The sequence below is a fragment of the Anguilla anguilla genome, chromosome 12 (assembly GCF_013347855.1).
Source record: "Anguilla anguilla isolate fAngAng1 chromosome 12, fAngAng1.pri, whole genome shotgun sequence".
Taxonomy (NCBI): domain Eukaryota; kingdom Metazoa; phylum Chordata; class Actinopteri; order Anguilliformes; family Anguillidae; genus Anguilla; species Anguilla anguilla.
Window position 1 is genome coordinate 24,246,301 of NC_049212.1, and position 22,915 is coordinate 24,269,215.

Here is a 22,915-nt window from a genome sequence, read left to right on the forward strand (position 1 = left end):
CCAAGAGATGGATATGTGAGCCTGATTCTGAGAGATGTTCTGTAACTTGATTTTCTGCACCGAGCCATTCTCTGCTTTTCCCTGCTATTCTCTCCTGCTCCTCCCTGATATTATCCTGTTCTGCTCCTCCCTGATATTCTCCTCTTCTACTCTTCAGCTAGTCTCCTCTTATGCTTCTCCCAGATTTTCTCTGCTGTTCCTCTCTGCTTCTGTTATGTTCCCATAAGCTGTTCTGGCACTCGTGAACTCAATGAACTGTACATGTAAGCTGTCTCGTGAGGTGTGCGCGCGCATGTGTGTTTTATGACACACAAAACAAACAAACAACCTGGCTGAACAGTGGAAGCAGCAGAAATGCGGAACAGAACCTGGAGGCAGGGGGGGAGAGGAGGAGGGTGAGACGGGCGGGGCTGGACGGGCGGGGCAGGGTTGGCGGGGGCACCAAAGCGCCGTGCAAAGGGAACAATGCGTAACTGTCCTGGCAGAGCAGCCAGGAGCACATCCACAATGGGGCTCTGTCCCACTGCGGCTCTGCACACGCTGTCACTGAGGGGGCCGTCCCGTGCCTACACAAGGCCGGCCTTGTGCCCCCCGCTCCGCCACTGTGTCAACACAGCGGCTGCAAACGCAACACGCCACCGAGCGCCAACACAACAGCCACCAGACAGGGACCTGCCACAGCCAAAACCCAGTTTCATCCCAGCGTCCTCCAGCACCCACAATCACTTATTAGACACCCCTGCTTTCCTTTCCATATTAATAATTAGCTCGTCTAAATGCCCAGGTGCAGCAGTACCTGAGGACACGCAGCTAGCTGAGCAGGGCTCCAGGCTAACATTCTTTCCCCCCATTTAGCAGCACCGATTGCATCCCAATTAGTACATTATTATAGTACACCCCTAAATAATTTTTCCAGTTAGCACGCCAATTTTCAGAAGCAAACGCTCCTGAAATGGGAGCACTGCATGCCCACACTTGGCCCAGGCACAATCTGATCTAGCAGTTATGCTTAGCAGACAATCTAATCAAACTGCGCTTGTACTGCCTAGTTTTACTTAGCGCCGGGCATTTGTGATGCATTTTACTGCAGAGTTTTACCCAACACTATTACAGTAGTGCCCTTGAGGATTAGAAAACACAGGGTCCAGCTACTCAGCCCCAGCAGCTCAATGAGAGAACCACCCACACAAACGCCTATGAAGTGCCATTGGAGTTGCCAGGGGAAACAGGGCTCAGTTGGGTACTCAATTCTGACAAGAGCCTCGTAGCCACAAGAGTGGTTCAGTGTGGGTTGACAGAAAAATTTGCCAGATAACAAACCACCAAAACTTGATTCGATCTCAACAGCAAACTTCCTACCAGAACGACATCTAAAAATTCAGCACAGCACAGTTCATTTCCAGTATGCACCAAGCTGATTTAAAACAAAGCAAATTTACTACAATGAACGTAAGGAAATTGCTCATCTAAGACCTCACTGCAGCGCCTATACGGATTTTCACATATTCAGTCCTCATAATCCACAACCTTCTATTTTGCTGTTAGGTAGACCTAATTTTCTGAGACTAAAACTGGATTGAACCACACAGACAATAAAAATAAAAAAAATCACTTTTCAAATTAGATGAACACAACACATTAATATTTTGCTCTGTGCTAGACAATACCTAAGCACTTAACCAAGCTACCATATCTTTACTTAGCAGGAACCCATTTAATTTTAATGTCCTGCAGTGACACTATTTCAGGTTCTGTTAATTATATTTCCCACTGGCTCAGGCTTGGATCCTGCTGACAGTGACTGGGAAATGAATAACACCCCGGTTAATGATCAGTCAGGTGTACTGAGGCTAATTAAAATGGAGTCTTTTTAATTTTTTTAGGAAAAGGAGGAAGTCAGAATTCAGGAAAAACCATGCTCAAAAACATGTGCATTGTCATAATTTTTCTGTAGAATGGGAAACAATAATATGAATAATATTGAATAATAAGTGTCTTTTTAGAAAATTAAAAAATATTTCAAGTTACTTATTTCATGTTTCCAAACATATTTGACTGTGACCGACCCAGGTAGAGGAATTTAACATGGTACAATGTGGCATATTTGACACAACGCACACCAAATATGACGAAGAGGAAGCATTACTGCTAAATGTAACATGTTGCACAGGCACTTATTCTCAACTATAAACTTTCAGATACACAGCTTATCAATATGAGGCAAACTGGGCCTGACAATTGACCGACATGTACAATTTTATAATTATACCAATTATAAAAGAAAATGAAAGGAATTAGAATAGAAGTAGGATTACTGCATGGGCTGAACAATGTTAAGGCCCAGCCGACAGGTACGCACTGTGAACAGAGTGTTGCCGGGGGATACCCTTCTCTGTTATTTATATTAGCTCTAAAAGCATGTGCGGGGAGTTATATTCCAGAATCTCACTCACAACCAAGTTTAGCATCCTGCGCTTTGTCTCAGTGTGTGGCAGTAACACGTCCTGTGACACTGGCAGCTGATTGGTTTGCAGCCTTAGTCACTGCGCCACTTCTCTAAAAGGCATGGTCTTGGAATCTATTTTCGAGCCACGCCTGGCTGGACCTCTGCACTTTGAAAACAAATGAAAATAATTCTTTCTGTCCATTGTGCAATACTCCCCACCCATGAGGAGGGCAAGCTCAGTGTCACCCAGAGTTCCTTGTGGCACAGTGCAAGCAAGAAACAAGAGCCTTCGACACAAAAAGCAGCTTCACAATATTTCCCTTGGAAGCAAACTGCACTGTGCCCCTCCCCACATCCTAGCCATAGAGACTCCAACCACATTCCTATCTGCGATCACATCCACACTCCACCTGCTGAGGTGACCTCAGAGATGTTCCTAATGGTGTGGATGTTTCACAAACAGTTTCATAACGGTGCGGGTGCTTCACAGACGGTTTCTCAAACTTTCATAACAGGGAGGATGTTTCATATACAAACTTTCACAATGACAGGTGCACTGAAGCAGGAGGTGAGGGGAAACGGCCTTTAAGAACCGCACACGACCACGTCCAGGCTGGGGTCAGCACTGAGAGAGCTGGCGTGTGCTCAGGACTACAGGCTCCCAGCCCCCAGTCCATACAGCTACCAACCCCCCGCCCCCGCCACCCATCAGAGGAGGGAGGGGAAGGAGGAGAGAAACTCAGACAATGAGAAAGATGGAGGGAAAGAGAGTGATGCTTCCATAGTTGGCTGTTGAAAGTCTTTGATGTCCCTTGAAACTGTTGCAGGTCATCTGAGGACAAGGCAAATACCCATTAACAAAGAAACATTAGCCTGGTGCTATGGCTACAGCTGAGTGAGAAATTCCACTCAATCCTCAGAGCACAGCCCAATGACTTGTGCTGCATCTATAATTACTGCTAAGGACTCTGACAAACAGCCTTCCCAAACATATTAATACTTATGACCAACTCACAGAATTTCACACAAAAGCTCTTAAGAGGACCCACATGTAAATAAACACGTGAACAATCGGCCACATTTAAATCCGCGGGAGAAAATAACCCCACCCCCCAGTACTGTGGGAAATGATTTGATCAGACAGCCCTTGATAGTTGTTCTGAAAGTAGACAGGGTGAGCACTTGCACACCACCCAGTAGCTACATGCAGGTTCCAACTGCCTACACTCTCTGCATTTCTGTACCGAGTAAGACTGTAGTGCAGACTAAGCTCTGTGCAGTTCTGAATTTTGGGAAAAATGCATTACAGTGCCCTGTAATCGTGCACTGTGAGAAACGTACTTTACAGTGCCCTATAGTTGTGTACTGTGAGAGACATACATTTCAGTGCCCTGAAGCTCTGTGAAAGATGTATATTGCAGTGCCATACAGTTGTGTTCTGTGGGATGTGTACATTGCTGTGCCTCATAGTAGCGTACTGTGAAAGACATACATTACAGTGCCCTGTGGTTATGTACTGTGAAAAATCGTACATTACAGCGCCCTGTAGCTCTGTGAGAGATGTACATTATAGCACTGAGCACAATGTAGGGTCGTATGGCTCATTAAGCCATTTACACTGCAAGCACAGCATCAATAATTTGCTATGTCTTAAACAAGATGGAGTGATCCATTGTTTTTTTCCCCACTGCCTCTTTTCTCCAGACTGTAATGCCTGGTTTTTATGGCTGTGGGCTCCAGAGAAAGAAATACATTATAGCCTATTCTAGGCTGAGTAATCTGAACAGGAAGTTACAGAGAAAAATCTGTTTGCGTGCTTAGTATCAGCGAACAGTATGCATACACCACTGGGTTTGTTCTACAAGGATTGAAGGACAATATATTATAGCATGCAATATAGGTAAAATTCTCCTTTAAGCTTAACCAAAAGTTTTACAAAGACTGTCAGATAGAAAAACCTGCAAGTTTTGGTTGCAATTTGAAGTCAAGTAAAAAGTAAGCTTTGTAAGATGCCTGCAGAGCGAATAATAATTCAGCGCACTTCACACCAGATTTCTTCAACAACACTAGCAGAGATAATGGAGCGGTTGAGCCGTCCAGTGAAAGCTGCAGGCCTTTCAGACAGGATGGACATAAAGCGCTACACAAAACCCAGGAAACTGAGGCTGTGACATCATCTGAATACGTCACTGAGAGCTTGTGATCAGAGGCGGGGCTCGACCCAAATGTACGCAGATACGGCAGAACTGCAGTGCAATGTTCTGCTTACTGACCTGCAGTAGGAATATGCAGACTGCTGCTGCCAGTCCAAATCACATTACGGCTGCACACGCAGGCACAGACGCATGGACACACGGTCTCATTCAGGCAAGAGCGCAATCACACGAGCACACGCACATTCAGTCTGTTACTTCAGTCTTCCTGACATGCACCCACATGAAGACACGGTCTGCAGTAAATTCCACATCCCAGGAGCCCCTCAGGGCACCAGCTGAAACGTCTTCTGCTCAGGAGGCGCCTACACGCTAGCAAACGGCTAACTGAAGGGAGAATCTGAGCGCTTCTGCCAGAAAGGGCAATGCTGCCAGTGCAGACTGGGCCCCATAGAGGTTTAAGGCATGGCTATGTCATCAGCTGGACAGTAACTGTGAATCTGTATCGGCAGATACAGATGGGGTTTTGTCCAATCAGGGACAGTGGATTCATTCAGAAAGGGTTCTTTGGGCTGCTGTCGGATTAGTTTAGCACACAAACTTGACAGGCACAGACAGGCTAACAGTGAACAAGAATTTAACTGGTGCTAGCTCTCCTGTAGCACTCTGCGGCCCGTAGTGCACTAGTGGGTGAGTGCTTTTGAGGACAGCCCACGCATGGCACTTCTTGCATGGATGCAGACTTATTTAAAAAATAAACCTTAGCAGGACAGAGACAGCTGAGACATCTGAGGACTGCAACTGTGCCAGACTGTGCTCCATCACCAGAAGAAACAAAGCACCTCTATGACTGTGCAGGCTGTGCTCCATCACTAGAAAAACAAAGCTCCACTCTGACTGTGTCAGACTGTGTCACAGTGCTGTGGCTATGATTACTGTGTGATAGTATTGAGTCAGACTGCCTCCAATTTATTGTAGCAATAAAGACTGAGAAAAGGACAGTGGATGAGCCTCAGGACAGTGAGTATGTAAAAAATGGAAAGGAGCAGAAATTAGACATATGTCTGAGTGTGTGGACCATGGCAGGATATCCTCAGATTGTGTATGAAAACGGTATATGACACAATATTTGATATTCTGGATATAGTTCATGGGAATATAAGCACACTATTGTGTACCAGACAAAAGCCATTGCCAACAGGTGTACTTTGCCGGTGGCATTCAGTTTGTCTATTATTAGTGCCAAAATGATAGGAAATCTACAGGGAAGGTAAAAGATCAAAAGTAAAAATCCAACATTTGCTATAAGACGTCAGCTTTCATATTTTGTTTGTTCCCGGCACAGGGCGGGTGACAGCTCAGACACACCACGTCAGACCTGAAGGAGCAGCGAGAGGCGGCTGCTGCTGCTAAACTCATGAGTGAAAGGATGGAGCTGTGCCAGCTAGCTGGATAATCGAGATGTCATAACTTAGGAATGAAAGGTGTCAGCCAAAATCCTTTCTTTCTTGAAGAGCCATTAATACTGCCTCTGAGATCCTGCACAGATCTCACTTTTTCATCTTCTGACAGCATCTTCAATTTCATGATGCAAGCAGTAACATTATTATTGAACTTCTAAAAGATAAACTGGCAGTCATTTGTGCAAAACATGTGATCTGGTTAATGTTAATTTAAAAAATAAAATGGCTAGCAAGCTGTAGTTCAGTTAGCGATACAGGTAGCATATCGGCAAAATCTCTTGTAATTAAGCACTCCTATGTCAAACAATGTAGCTGTGCACCAAAACATAAGTTACTTTTAACTTATATGGTCAAGTTAAGCAATTTAGCAGGAGGACTATAGTCCTGTTTGATTTGCTATTCTGCCTGAGTACAGTACAGAAAGGTTAACATTAAAATAAACCGGACAGACATGCTTTAAACACAAAAAAAAAACGTGTTTTTTAATTGATGAACACAGGCCTGCACATGCACACTATAGTTAAACACTATGGCCTAAAATAATATAACGTTACCATGTTTCTCTTCAGGTAGCTTTAGTTTCTGGTGGGAAAAGTAACCAGACAGGCAAAGCTACCATTTTGGAGGTGGAAAATCTCCAGTGTTTGGCATTGTTACTGTGAAAGGACTCACCGTGAGACAACACCAATGGTGACTAAAACTGAATGAAGCAACAGCCACACAGAAAGAGAGCACAGAGAAAAAACCAGGACAGTGAATAATATAGAGGAAAAACTACGAAACACAGAGCACACCTGGAAATGCACAAACACTGAGAACCGAGTTAACATAATAAAGATAAAAGGCAAACTGCTGTCACTCAACCAACCCACCTCACAAAGGCCTGTGCTCAGACTGAGACCCCCTACACCAGCAAGGACCTCACAGCACAGTCACTTGATGGTCAGAAACAGCTTATGACAGTAATTCATGAGCTGTATTCCAGGAACACTGACTGCACACCCACATGTCTCCATTATGAGAAGCCCACAAACTTCCCCATCCCTCTCTGTCATGGTGTTATAAAACCAAACATCAAATGTTAGAGGTAGTACTCATCCCACTTCCTAAAAAACACCCTCTTCTCCTGCTGATCTCCAGGCATTCCCTGCCGGTCAGCACAGACGACTCAGAATGGGTGCGCACAGTCCTGTCATGGTTCCACACAGACCCAAACTGCCCAGGTTTCATTCAGCGGTTGCCAGCAGGTCACAAACATAAACAAACGGATGTAAAACAATCATCTGTCACTCAGACTAATGACCTGGCCACCACAGCTTTGAAGAACTGGATTTCATATAAGATATCTGCAAAGGAGCCCACACATAAAGAAACACATTCCCAAAGAAATACATACACACACACACACACACACACACACACAAAAGACTTACCTGGTGTCGCCTTAGGATACTTATTTCCTGTGACGCTCCATGATTGAGACTTCAAGGGTGGTGGGTAGGCACAGCATCTGACAGGAGGAGACAGAGCGTCAGGAGTGTGTGTGAGAGAAAAGCAGAGAGGGAGGAAGGAGGGAGAGAGAGACAGAGTGAGAGTGAGAAAGAGAGAGGACACCCTCAGCAGAGTGTTCTGATGCCCTCACTGCAGTATTGCAATCTCCGCACATGCTCAGTAGAGACAGTCTAGGGTGAGGGGCAGGAAATCAAACACAGAGACGAGTGAATGAGCCTGTGGAGTCCTGGGCCACAGTGGAGGTCTGTGGAAATGCTTGAGCAGCGTCAGGTGAGCCCAGTCTCCCTGTGACCGTGGAGCCGGGCTTTCTGCGCTCGACAGCACTCAGCGCAGTCCTGTAACAGGAGCTGCATCAGGATTCAGCACACGCACACAGACACGCTGAGGACAAGCTGAGTGTGCGGACAGTCTGCACCGGCTAAACACTGCGCGGCTTTCTGCCTACATTACACACACTCGCACTGTACAGCCCTCACACACACACACACACACACACACACACACGCACACACACACACACACACGCACGCACACACACACACACACACACGCGCACACGCGCACACACACGCGCGCACACACAAACACACACACACACGCGCGCACACACACGCGCATGTTTCAGCCCCCAAGGTCAGAGTTAATATCATATTTACATATATATCAGGTGAGGGAGTCGGTTTTTGATTGTGGAACCAGCAGGCCCTTCTTACAGATGCAGCGATGTCCTCTATGCAGTGTACACACAGCAAACCAGAGTGAAGTCAGACACGGAGACCAGACAGACAGGACAGGAAAGGCAGCGGCAGGTCAACTGTGTCACACTATCCAAACACGCCACGCAACTCTACCAGTACCATCATCATCGTCACCACCATCAACATCATCGTCATCCCTCTGGCAGGCAGCACATGCAAACAGCCCTTTTCAATTATTCACCACCCCATTAACAGACGCTGATAAGTGCTGGTTAATGTTTCAAAGGCAAACAGAAAGCGGTCGTCCGCCAGCCCACAGCTCGGAGGGGGGCGGAGTGCTCCGTCCCTTCCTCCCTTCCTACTTTCTGAAGCCGAACGGGGTGTGAGCGCCCGGTCATGTAGAGAGGGCCCGACGTTCATGTCCGTGTTCGTGGAAGCGTAACGCGCGCATGTAGGTGCCTGTGGATGTGTGACGTTCCGTTTGGTGAGCATCCCGAATAATGTTTTAATGGGACGACTGCCCTGAGTGCGAGCACATGCAGTTTGCGTGCGCTATGTGATATGTCTCAATGCCACGTGTAACCAGGTGTGTTCTGTGTCCGAGGGCTGCACCTCACACATCTGCCTGTGAGCACAGTGGGACATCCTGTGGGCTTCAGAGTGGCGTGGTATTCCCGTATGCGGTGACATGTGTGTCTTTCAGCCAGCGCTGAGTGTCTCCCAGTAGATACTGTGCCCTTTTGAAGCCATGAGAAGCCAGGCAACCAGAGGCACTGTAGACTGACTGTCCAGAAACACAATAGAGCCTTAGAAGAGCCAGCAACCTGGGGACTTCCACAGGTGCGTTTCCCCTCCTGCTCACCTGGCACGTCACTCGCATTATTCATTTACAACTAAGCAAACATCCAAGTGCTGAATACACCTGTTCACACTGCACTGACATTGAATAAGGAACTATTTTTTTCTGCTATAACCGGCCTGTTAAGTCCCAACCTGTGCCCCCAACAAACAAAACAGCTAGTAGGACTGCTTGCAGAACCGCTGCGCCATTTGGAATATAGGTACAGGGCGGCTTCACTGCATATCTAGGTTCGTTATATAACATGGTTCAGTACACACCTGTTCTTTTTTGAATCACATTTTACATTTCTTTCCTCCATGCAGACACGTGTGCTTTGTCTGTCTGATGAGAAATCAGCTACCATGCAGCCATACAGCCAAAGGTTTACAGTGGCACAACAGGCTAAGGCGCGTGCCAACGTACATGAAAAAATTCACACATCAACCGCATTTATTTAAAGAGGTTTCTAGAGAAGAGGAGGAACTGCAAAGATGAAATGCGTCATCACCTCCCCATTTTCAAACGGCAACTTCTAGCTTCTACCAACCAACTTCTCTGACTATACAGATGGATAAATGAAGATGTAAACACAAGTTTCCTTGCAAAGGAAAGCTAGGCTATTTATTTCTTCCTGAATATTCCCTGTTGGCCAGAAGCACCATCTTGTTTACGAGGGCGTGACCTTGTGGGCAAAAAAAATAGCCACCACAAAAAGAAGACAGCTCAGTCTAGATGATTCTATTTGGTGTCTATACATCTATACAAAATTTATGGTGTGGAAGCACCATAATATCGCATAAAGTTCTTACTGGGTTATTTTAGCTTCTTGTTTCTGCTGACTGCACTCCAAAAAGAGTACGTGTATGAGTCTCTCACACTGGTAAATACACTGGTATATCTGTGTTGTTTGAGAGTGTGAGTTTCTGTGAATGCAAGTGACAATAGACAGCCATGCTTTCGCAACACGCCTTTTTTTCATAGTAAGTGCTCGTATATCAGTGAGTTTGCATATGTGCGTGCGTGTGCGTGTGTGTGTGTGTGTGTGTGTGTGTGAGCATGTCTGAGCAGCCACACCTTGATCCTCACAGTGGGTCTATATTATGTTTACAGCCCAGGCAATGCATTTCATTTTTTATTACTTATGCTCTTGCTTCCTGATGTACCCAAGAACAAAACAATATCAGAATGTGAACATTGATCCTATTCATAATCCATTAAGGGTAACAGGAAATGACATCACAAAGAGGAAGGATTTATAACCGCTTTCCCCACAGTGTGTCACAAGCCACCACTCAAATCACTTAGTGCTGTTCTCTGCAAAGCGCTGAAGCAGAACTGTCATGCTGTGGATGAAAGTGTATGTGTGTGTGTGTGTGTGTGTGGGGCAGGGGGTTGTGAGAGGTTGCAAAACAGTTAGTAGGGCTAGTTATAATTTTAAGGTATCATGCACATTTAAACTTCAGCTGGAAATGAATTGCACGTACAGTGCCAAATTGGTATCACACAAATTCCATGTAAATGGTTATTAAAAAAGCAGACCCATAAAAGCTTGGAACCTTCACCTACAAACCTTCCCTTTTGCTTTTCTTTTTTTCTACTGCCTTCATTGGTGTATAGCTCAGTTTTACATGCCATGCGCGGCTTTACCAAAGAATTGACATGGAAATAAAGTAAAAAATTATTGTAACTGAAACAATAATCACTGACAGGCTGCGTCACTTCTCGTGATAAGAGTTCACATCCGCACTGCATGTTAAACATTAACTATCACAAAGGCCTTTAGCTGGAGGGCTTTATCCCCATGCTGATAAAAACTTCTTTCCTATAGCAACAGTGGATGAGGAACTAAGTACACGCACAGCCGGCGTGTCGCACCGAGGGCCGCAAATCGCGAATGCAATCGACCCGCTTTCGAAATTCCACTTCAATCGCAGGGGAGTTCAAAATGTGAATCCGACCGACAGGAGTTCCGCTGCATCTTAGCTGTGCTTACCGAAAGCGAGGGTGGGAGGGGAGGGGAATTAGGAAAGAAAATAAGGGGCGACTGTAAAAACAGCTTCCATTTAAGAGGCCTGTAGCGCAGGACGCGATGCACACGGGGGCCGGTCGTCCTCCCGGCTGAGGGCACAGAGCCGCCATGTCGCGTGCGTTCGGACCGAGGCCCAAAACAGCGCTGAGCCCGACATCCAACCCCCCCCCCCCCCAGGACCGCACATCAACTTCAGCCTCCTCTGCCCTCAACACCTGAACCTGGTCATAAGGTTTTTATACTGTGTTTCAATGGACACCCGTGAACCCATTCAACTGCTCTCTCTCTATCGCTCTCTCCCTCTCGCTTCACCTCTCCCTGTCTTTTTCGCCTTCTCTCTTCCTCTCTCTTTGCATCTCTCTCTCCATCTCTCTCTCCGTATCTCTCTCAGGAATGTGGGAAGCCCTCCCTCCCCCACTTCCTGTGTGGCATGGATGATGGCAGCCTATCTCCATGTGCTATCATAGCTCTGCCTCATTAGATTACATCATGCATGATCTGCCTGGAGGACTCCCTTATGAGAGCTTTGCATTATAGTTTAGGGAGTCTGTGGCTGGGAACATAATATTATGCAATAGGGTGACTGTAGGGTGCAACCTGAGGTTCAGACTGAAAAGCCTGCCAATCCCTTCTTCTACTCCACAAACACACAGCAGCGCATACAGATTGGTGGGTGGGTGATGGGGGGATGGGTAGAAAAACAGATTGCCCTAACATTTCATCACCTTCAGTTCCCCTAAATGCATCCACTGGCCCCCTCCCCCACTCTGACGAGAAGCTGCGAGATGCTGTTTATAGTCTGAGGCAATTCCTGCTTTTCCACCCCCACCCCAATAACCCCACCCACCCCTGAACAGTCTCAACTGCCCTTCCTGCTCAACACACATCGCCCTCCAGCCCGAGAGACCACACCCACCATTCTGTTCTTACCACAATGCAAACGAGCAGCAGACAGCGAAGGAGTCACTGCAGTCTCCAGCATGGAGCCCAAAAGAGCACAGCTGATAAGATGCAATATTCCAATAGTCAGACAGGTCTGAAGAGACTCCTACTCACGGTTAGACTGGTCTGAAGAGACTCCTGCTCACTCTTCTTGCCATAAACATTTCAGCCAAAAGCACTGGGACTAATGTATTTCATTCCAGTAAACATTAACATTGGCAATAAAATAAACATCGACCTTTCATCATCTACCCATGTTCCGTATCCCATTCTTAAAAATATCAGCGGTACGGAGACAAACATAGCAGTTGCGCTTTAAGTTGTGTAACCTTTGCAAACAAGAACAGCATGTGCTCAATAAAAGAACTTTCTATCACAATATAACTGTGCACAGCAACAGACACCATGAATTTGTGTTTTTAACAGAGTTAATCCAGGGGATGCATCTTTTGCACTTTAATCTCTTCCATTTAATGTGACAGACACCCATGACCAACCTTGGAATGACAAACTCAAAATTATTAACATCGTGGTTAATATATTTACAGATGCCCCACCCAACCCCAGTGCAGCCAAGTGTGTCACATTCAAGGCTTCTCCCATTTTATTCCATCTCTCTCCCTCCCTCCCTCCTTCCCTTTCTCTAACTATCCATCTATCTCGCCCAATCCCCTCCCTTACAGTGGAATGCCAGGCATGCAGTTTCCTCTCCAACTGGGAAGAACAACATCAAACACAAATCCTCTCTCCCCTGTGTGAGCTCCCTCATGCACCCTGCGCCCCACGCTATCTTACCCCCGACCCCCACAACCCCTGCACTCTCCACCGGCAGTCACCCCTATTGTCTCAACACCACACGCCCCCCCAAATACCAAAGTGTCCTGCCTCAAGATCCAGCACTGCCCATCTGGAGGTGCTTTGATCTTTACTTGTAAAAATCTTTGGAGTGCTTTGTGGCACAAAAGCACTTCCCTGCATTTCGCTAGAGCTGAGTGAGCGGGCAGCACGCTTTGTGTGAGCTTCACAATACATCTGAAAGCAAGTTGCCCCCAAAAAATGGAGGTATTCTTAGCAGTGAATTAAAACAAATTAGCCACACCCAGCCTGCCACAGCAAACCACAGTGGGAAGGTCTAAGGCAGGGGGCGGAGTCTCTGAGGAGAGGAAAGTGAAAATACAGCATTGTTTACAGGAGTTCATCCCACATTGTTTAGATGCCAGAGGAGAAAACAAACAGAAAGAGCTCCCAGGCAAAGAGGAGCTCACAAACAGGCTTCACCTCACAGACACACGGCGTCCCCGCAATGGCTCCGGGTTCCAGTTACAGCAGCACCGTTTCCCCCAGGTGCCAAGAATTCATATCATTCCTGAACTATGCACAAACACTGACACACAGACAAAAGCACACACACGCACGTATGCAGGCAGAGAGGCAGTGACAGAGATGCATAGTTCCGCCGGGACACAAACTGCTGCCTTCTCTGACTAACAATTCCCACATCTGAACACTATGCACCTCCTCAGAGCCCTGTTATCACATCCAAACACTATGCACCTCCTCAGAGCCCTGTTCCTACATCCAAACACTATACACCTCCTCAGAGCTCTGTTCCTACATCCAAACACTATACATCTCCTCAGAGCTCTGTTCTTACATCCAAACACTATGCACCTCCTCAGAGCCCTGTTCCTACATCCAAACACTATGCACCTCCTCAGAGCCCTGTTCCTACATCCAAACACTATACACCTCCTCAGAGCTCTGTTCCTACATCCAAACACTATACACCTCCTCAGAGCCCTGTTATCACATCCAAACACTATGCACCTCCTCAGAGCCCTGTAATCACATCCAAACACTATGCACCTCCTCAGAGCCCTGTTATCACATCCAAACACTATGCACCTCCTCAGAGCCCTGTTCCTACATCCAAACACTATACACCTCCTCAGAGCTCTGTTCCTACATCCAAACACTATGCACCTCCTCAGAGCCCTGTTCCTACATCCAAACACTATACACCTCCTCAGAGCTCTGTTCCTACATCCAAACACTATACATCTCCTCAGAGCTCTGTTCTTACATCCAAACACTATGCACCTCCTCAGAGCCCTGTTCCTACATCCAAACACTATACATCTCCTCAGAGCCCTGTTCATACACCTGAACACTGTGTGTAATGAGTGCCTCTTGCTCGCCCAAAGGCTCCAGAGGGGACCCATCAGTGAAGGGCAAAATTGCCCTATGTTAAGGATAACATTGTTATTTTGCATCTGAGGGTTGCACCGACAGACAGTGTTGTCATAGTAACCCGCTATGAGGCTTTTGCTTTATGGCACCTGCACTTACTAGCTAACTAGCCATGCTACACTCGTTACATACACACCTTCTCAGAGCCCTGTTCCTCCGCTCAACCTGCCACAGTTGAACTGTTCACCGACATGCTGCTTCTGTTTTAAGGTGATGCAGTTCCGTCCATTAGGATGTGCGAAAGCTGGATATTGCCCTCCGCTGTGTGTGGGGTAAGTCGTTCTGGCTGGTCAGCACTTCAGAAAGCAGAGCAGAGACCCGCGGAGTACAGCCCCGAGCGGACGGTTGTGAGCGAGCCCAGAGCGGATGGTTCTGACTGGGGCTGATAAGGACGATAAGGGACTGACGGGAGAACGTCTAGAGCGCTAACAAGACTAGCGAGGCCTGACATCGCGTCTTTGTCGAAGGGAAGAGGGATGAGCGAAACCTCAGGAGAGAGGGACAGACGCGCAGGGAACATGGAGGACAGCCCCCTCGGAGCTTCTCCCGACTCACTGACCCCGCCATAGGCACAGTTCTTGAAGGCCCGGCTGACTATCGATGAGCGCCTGGGAGCATTTGGAGTCCCTGGGAGCTTCCACATCCTCTCTGGGAGAATCATTAACCAGGGTGCTGCTGAGAATCCCAGGGTGGGGGGGGGGGGGGGGGGGGGGGGGGGGCATACAGCCAAAACACACCTCTTCCTGGAACTCCATTAAACACAGCGACTATAGCCTCCTCTGGCCCTTTAAGCCTGAGCTGCCTATAGGCTGTACATACGCAGCTGTTAGATCACTGGCAGCAGCATGCCATTTATACACTTCTTGAAAGATGACTTGACTGGAAGCTGTAAAGCCCTTGGCTGAAACTGTTGAGACCTGAAGGAGTCGGATGGACACGGTCTTAACCCCCAAGAGCAAAGCTCACCCCCTCCTGCCTTACCACCCTCCAGGGCATGACGAAATTGGCTCGGTCAAAAAAGCAGTACAACACATTAAGTTTTATCTACTCACTGCAAGACCACACTCCAAGTGCTCTTCGGTGCCATAAACTAGTCATTTACATAATAAAGTGTAAGCTGGTAAAAGTGCTTAAGAGATCAAAACAATGAGTGCAAACAGACCCCCAGGCAACTTTACCACAAAGATGGCTGCGTCACTACTGCAAAAAAACAAAGAGAACAGTGTCTGTCCTAAAGTGGTTTCAGGCCATTTCTCTCTTCTGTGACCCTGAGTACCTACACCCCCACCCCCATTCACACAACAAACGCACACACTCTCTCTCTGTCTCTCTCAGATGCACACATGTATATACACACACATAAATATGTACACACACACACACACATGTACATATGTACTCATGCACACATCACATGCACGCACACACACACAGACACACACACACACACACACACACACACTCACAGGAATAGAGAAGTTGATGAACAGCGCCAGTTATCTCTGAGGCGGAAAAGAGGAAGAACAGAGAGAGGAGAGTTCTAAGTGAGTAACCTCCGGCGTCCAGATTTAGAGCCTCGGGTGCCTGGCCACCCCGCCCACTCCCAGCATAGGCACTAAATATAGAGCCCATTGTGAGCCTGACCTTTAGGATCCAGGGCTATAGCTCTCAGCTACACAATGGAGCCCGGGGGGACAGTGTCTGTTACTCAGTTACCTTCCCGCGCCTGACAGCACAAAGGTCCCGTTTTTGGGCCGGGTGGTGCAGTTTTGGGCGTCCCAAGGGCCCGGTACCAAGTGCAGAGCGCCCCCGTTGAACCCGGGAGGAGCCGAGCGTTAGCGGGAGCTGCAGGCGGGCTCGCCGACCCAGGCGGGAGAGAGCCCAGAGAGAGCCCAGAGAAAGCCCAGAGAGAGCCCAGAGAGAGCCCGGAGAGAGCCCGGAGAGAGCCCGGAGAGAGCCCGGAGAGAGCCCAGAGAGAGCCCGGAGAGCCAGCCGTAACTCCGCGTCTCTCAGAACCGCCTCCATCCGTCAGCAACCGCTCATACGGTCGAATGAAAAGCGGTTCTGTTCTGTTAGCCGGAAGAGGAAATAACTACAGAAAAACAATCTGTCAAAACAGCAACCGCCTTACGCAAGAGAACCGATGCTTTTTGTGCGCTCTGGGGTGGCTGTTTGTCTCCTTGTCCATTATGAAGTGTAGCCTAAGGGACTTAGTTTCTTCTAGGTTGCTCTGTACGAAGGCTACGGTCACGCCTTACTAAAGAGATATCCCATTTAGGGTCAGCTGAGACCCAGCAGATGTGGATACATCCATACTGGGATCAGTATGCAATCCCCTTCCCCACTCTAAAAACAACCCCCACCCCCCCCCCCCCCAGCCTTCTCTGCTCTGCCTCCCCATCTTTAGCCTACTCTGCTACTGACCCAGCGCAGAAGGCACAGCTCTCACCAACAGGGGGCCCTTTCCCCAAGAGCACGGCCAGATATAGATATAAAGGTCCATTATTAAGCCCCATGAGGAGAAATTTGGGTATCACACAGTAGTATTACAACAAAACAAAGCAACACATATAGCATTAACAGAACAGTGACAGACGCAGACAGTTCAACACAGCAGGAGAATGGAGATAATAATAAATAAAGTTAAGAAATGTAAAATGGCAGCCCGGCGAGCGAGCGACCTCATCGAACGGGGTCACGAGGAGCGTTACGGCGGTGTCGGCTGCACCGCACGCCCCCTGGCACCCTCGCTACCGGCCGCTTCGCGACCGCGCACGCTCTTATCGCGGCGCTGCAGCCCCCACGTCCAGCACGGACCGCCATGAACACGCGGCACGCTGCAGACGCTGGCCGGACCAGCTGGCCGATGCTATCACCGGCAACAAATGCAAACGCAGAAACAGGAAGTGCGTCTACCGCAACGCCAGCGCAGGAAGCGTTAGCTAAAACCGCGGCTAATGGCCAGAGCTCCCGCTGGCTGCTGACAGACGCCCGCGTGAGCACAGAGGGCTCAGTTCGCCCTGCTCGCCCGCTCAAGAGTGCAGACACTTTGAGATGGCAGTGAGAAAAAGCTCCCAGCATCCTCAGAGCACCCCCAGAAAGGGGGTGGGGTTTATCAGTAACGAGCCACATGGAAGCGAGCTTGGTCAAAAAGGCCTCCCTCCTAAAAGTCAGACAGCACGATTCGCCCTGCATGCAGCCAGCGGCCTGTCCCAGCATGCATCCCTCCTGAGAGAGAGAAGAAGAGCGAGAGAAAGGGAGGGAGAAGAGTTGCTTGGGAGCAGAGATCTGCGCTCAAACAGGGAGCGCAATGCAGCAGTGACGACCAGTCGCAGTGGCGGGGGGTCTACCTGCCCCTAAGCGGTGTAACCATGGCGAGGGGAAAGTCACCCATTCTCAGGTGACACAAAGCGATCGCACCTCCAGGCTATGACTGAAAAAAGACCTCTCTCTCTCTCTCTTTCTCTCTCTCACTTTCCTTGGAATCTCCTGCAGGCCTTGGCTTGTTCCAGTGAAAAGCAGGAGAAATTCCGAACCGGCCGCTTTGCACCGAGCCGCGTGCCATCATGTTGTTTCCCCCCCCTGCTTCCTGTTCCTGGAGTGGGCCTCCACCCACCATGACGCGAGCGCCCCGAAAAACCATTCCAAATCACTGCCCCGTGCGTGACGGTTAAGACTTGTGCCATTTCACGGGGAGGATGTTACACAAGTAGGCATAGCCGTTGATCAATGAGAGCGTGTGCGAGTGTAGGAGGGGTGAGGGTGTTACTACACCGACTTCAGGAAGTGTGAGTGAGAGAGATTTTGAAGCAATGTAGGGAGGTCCAGCAGGCTGAGGAGAGGCGAGGAGAGGAGCCACAGACAGGCTCTCTGGATACTTCAGCCTCCCTGCATACACCGCAGAAGTGTCCATCACAAGATGAGAAACTGTGGTCCGCCCACCTTGGCGCCTACCGAGCTCTATTTGTGAACGTGGCTTTCAAATGCAAAGCTACAGGAATAAAACAACTGGCATGAATCAAACAATAACTCTGGAGGCCGAGGACTGAAAGCGTGCGTGATGCGCTGCGTTCACCCAGGCGGGGGCTGTGGGTGGGTGTGAGAGCGCCTGAAGAGGAGAACTCGCTGAGGGAAATTTGAATGGCGAGATGGAGGCCCTACTGTACAGGCAGAGTGAGTCAGAAAGTGGCCTACTCAACGCTGGCAGAGACTAGAGGAGCTTGCGGCTCCTGCGCAACGCCTCCCCTCCCTGCCTCCTTCCCTCCCTCACTCCCTCTCTCCCCGCTCGTATCGCTTGGCTCATTGGATCCAGCTGCAGGAGGGAGCAGGTGCCGTGGAGGTGGCAGTGCCACAATTAGAGCACAGCCGGGTGTGAAAAAAGGACTTGTGCTGATGACATGGTCTGCATGCATATACACACACACGCACATACACACACACACGCACATGCAAACACCCGCCCACACACATGGATGTACAATTCTCAATCAGACGGTACAGGAGGGTGGGGGGCAGGGGCACACAGAGGAGACCCCAAAAAAGCAGTGAGCCTCCATGGACAGGCCAGGAGCTCCAGGCTGCAGGAAGTCAAACATGTTCACAACCAACTTCCTCTTCATACAGTTCACTGCAGATTTGTTTTTGTTTTTAAACAGCAGATTTGTTTTTGTTTTTTCCAAACTAATCTTGCTTTTTTGGAGGGGGGCATTCACACAGAATCTCCAGTCAAATGTCAAAGACTTCAATTATTTCCTCACAATACACAGCATCCTACACAATACCATTTTCAGAGAGGGAGCACAGCATATTAAAAATGCAATTCTTATTAGAAAGCCCCACTCCCCAGTGGGGGGTTAGGATTTGATACACAGGAGCAAACAGGGATTTCCGAGCAGAGCGCATACACCTGCTCCATTTGGCTAGTTTACTTTTCCACCCTTAATCTCTATAAACCGGCCAATTGCATTTGGCGAACCCAACACTCTATAAAGGGCTGTGTAAATTCCGCTCTGCTGCGTTTTACAGGTCTCACAAGCCGCAGGACCCAACAGAGCGGCAGGAAACAGAGGTGCCCCCCCCAGCTCCAGCCCTCCCTCGCCTCCCCCCTCCCGTGGCCGGGCTCCTAAACCCTCCGTGTAATCACCAGCCCCCGAAACACAGTCCACCCAGGGACATGCAGTAAATTAGCTGGGGAACCCAGTGTGCATCAGCACAGGCTTCTCCACATGGCAGGCTCTCCATTTCAGCCCATCACAGTCAGCATCTGTACGATAATTACCTGCGATCGGCGCTCCACCCCAGGGACCTCCATTCAACACGTGTGAGGTGGAGAGACAAAAAGTGTGTGTGTGCGCAACACTAAAAATATTTTTCCTCATAAAAGCAGAGGCTTTCACATGACATGAGTGGGACTTTCTGTGCACTCCGCTTCCTCGTCCTGGCAACCGTACCCGAGACTACAAGCACTGAGAGCGAGGAGCATCGACTTCCCCCCGCCCCCTGCCCTGGTTACCCTCTGTGCCCCGTCTCCTGACCGGTGACATCATGCGGGCTATTTCAGAGCATCTGCCGTCCGCCGCACAGCCCCACTGATGCCCTGTCACATGCTCCTGGGCTGCAGCCAGGCCCCGATTCACAAAACCAGTGCTTCTGCTCCTCCCCCCTCCCCCTGTTTCTCTGTACATCAGCACTGTCCCTCATGCTAACTGCCAGCTACATGGATTTCCCTGGCCTCCTCTGCAACACATACAACAAGAGCACACAAACAGCCGTTTGAGGCGAAGCAGTCTGCAGTCTGGCCTGTTATGTCACCTTAAGGTAGTGGACTTTTGTCTTTTTCCAAATGAACTTAATCTAAAGGGAAGAGAGGACCTCAGAACCATCCACGTTAGCTGTGCACAAGCTGTGACCTAGGATCTTCCCGCATGGGCCCCACTGACAATAATAAATAAATAAATGCATTGGCAAATAAATAAACAATGGACCAAACAGGAAAATGTACACATTCTGGCACAGCAATTGTGGAACAATAAAGAACTGTGAAAAACTGAATTCTGTAACATCACTTTGTAAACATCTTAATTAAAATATTTCGTTTCTTGTCAACTTATATTTTATTGTTGTTAAACATGTGGTTCCAGTGCATAAGCAGTTATGGCCACCTGTTGATGAAAATTCATGCTACAAGTATGACCCTTGTAAAAAGCTAGTTCGTCCATCAAAGCTCTACAAACACGCACATGCGTACACACACACCTTCAGTGGCATCAGACTCCCGCACTGTTCTGGTAAACACAAAGAGAAGTCAAACACTACAGCCTGCTTGGTGCTCTTTGTCTTCTAAAAGCTGCTAGGCCGCATTAGAACCTGCTGCAGTGCTCTTATCAGGAAGGCTCACTGTACGGCCCGGCCTTTGTAAAAGCAGCCAGGAGAGGGGAGGAGCATCACTGCGCTGGAACATGCAGGGTAGAGGGTCTGACAGGAAAGAAAAAAGTGAAATGGTACCAGCTGCAGCGAGCGTGTGCAGTTCAGTCACAGGCCGCACAATTGTTAATAAGCAAAGCCAAAGGCTTAATTTACAGCATCCAACAGGCTTTTGTAACATCTCTGTATAGGAGATATTTGAGCAAAGGAGTTTAGAAATGTGAGAGCTCAAAGCAGCCCGGATCCACCCAGAAATCCACAAAATTCTCTGTGTTCCACAAACTTACAGAACAGAGTGCAGCTAGCAGAGCACACACAACACCAAAACAGCATTCGCCAGTGACTGATATCCTATGGTTCTCCTGTTATTATCAAAGTTACAAGAGCTGGGAATCTCTGGACAGCATGTACCTACCTGTTAAACATACATGGTACACGCATTCACACAATAAACACCAGCTTTTGGCATAAAACGCAAGGAAAGCAACTAGTTTGTTAACAAAGCTTGACTTTGAAGGTATGCACATAACCCCATGCCCCACCACCACCACCACCACTCCCTGTCCCCACACAAACACCATCTGTCTTTATCTAATGTGATGTCTGGGTTGAGTTTAAATATAAACCAATCCTGGGAAACATCAATAAATTCGACCATATTTTAACACCAATCCCAATAAATGTTTTCAGTGTATTTCAACATTATTTCCCATTTCAATGCACTAGTGGTCTGATACAGTTGAAAGCAGTATTTACATTATCATAACACAAGGCCTGCGTACAGAAATGAGACTGCCATTGCCAGACTCTATTAACGCTGTTGAATGCGTTAATCATCAAAATTACTGTTATTATCATTATTATTAGAATAATCATCATTAGTATTGTTATTATTAATAATGTTATTATTATTATTATTATTATAGCAAGCTCATCTGTTTGCTCCAGTTTAGGCTACAACCGGCGTCCCATATTAATTAATTAAGGGACCGTGAAACCTCAACTCGCAACTGAAGGTTAAATGAATGACTAAAAAGCCTGAGCTACTTTGTGAGGTTTTGTGGCCAACTTGCCGAATGACTTAAGGCCAGTCTTCTCAAAACACCCATAGTCATCTCCATGCGTTAACTTAGCCTTGTTTTCCAAGTCCCGGACCTCAAAACACGGAGTACCATTACACTGTACCGACGTGATTAACTAAAATAAGAAACAAGGCTTAAATCCACACATTCCGAGGCCCGGGACTACTATAGACTTCTCAACTAACCATCTAGCTTATTGTAGCTAGGCAATAACTGTTCCGCAACAGTGACAGTTCCATTCCTGCAAAACGAGCGGGATAAACAAGCGCAACATGTATCAAAAACAACAGGATAACGACACCGGCACTGTAATAACATCGCTATTTCATTGGCAACAATGAAACAAACAACTGAGTAGCCAAACTGCCAGACATGTAAAGTGCCCCAGTACGTACCTTTTTTTATGTAGCTATGTCGGCGTCTTCTGCGATCGGTCAACTGTACTAAAAAGTTTTTATTTCTTAGATTTGAATCCACCTGGCAGCTAGTTTTTCAAGTTATTTGGCCATGCGAAGAAGAGTATTGCCAGCCCGGCGTCTTCAGGGGCGTCTAACATTTGAGAAAATGCGGAGCAGGTGGGTTACAGCGCGTGTCTTCCTGTTTTTCAGAAGGTGAAACAGACACAGCTCTCAGCTGCAGCTTTTTCTCTTTTTTTCCCCCTCTCTCTTTCTCTCTCTCACTCGCTCGCTCCCCGGGTCCCCCTCCCTTTCTCGTTCTCTCCCAGCGCAGTGCGCAGCCGGCGACTTCCCATATTCACACCCCCAACTTTCAGAATAATGCAGTGATTTCACCCGGAAATACAAAGTCTTAAATCCTTCAGTGAAAAAGAAAGAATGAAAGAAATTGGAAGTTGAGACAAAATTGCCTAATAACAGGAATATCAGAGTAAGCTTGTTTATAAATCGATACCAGGCGCATCAAAACTGTTTTATTTTTTATGTTCTGGTTGCTATTACGCCAAACATTGGCTTTCTATGGAAGTCCATTCTAATCATTATTGATAGTTCGTAACTTAGCCGCAGTTGGATGTTCGCGGTATAGCCTATTTATAGGCTATGCTGAGCACTTTTTAGGCG

General features: G+C 47.9%; 1 protein-coding gene across 2 annotated transcripts in view; it reads right to left on the reverse strand.

Moving 5' to 3' along the window:
• Positions 1–22,563, reverse strand: part of pik3cb (phosphatidylinositol-4,5-bisphosphate 3-kinase, catalytic subunit beta) — a 60,329-nt gene extending 37,766 nt beyond the window's left edge. The window contains exons 1-2 of one of the 2 annotated variants that reach the window (XM_035385106.1): positions 22,238–22,563; positions 7,496–7,574 (exon numbers count right to left, since the gene is read on the reverse strand). The gene's annotated coding sequence lies outside the window, so the exon portion shown is untranslated. Of the gene's footprint in view, positions 1–7,495; positions 7,575–22,234 lie in introns of both variants that reach the window. The other variant, XM_035385105.1, reaches the window with a different exon arrangement.
• Between the last annotated feature and the right edge of the window lie 352 nt (positions 22,564–22,915).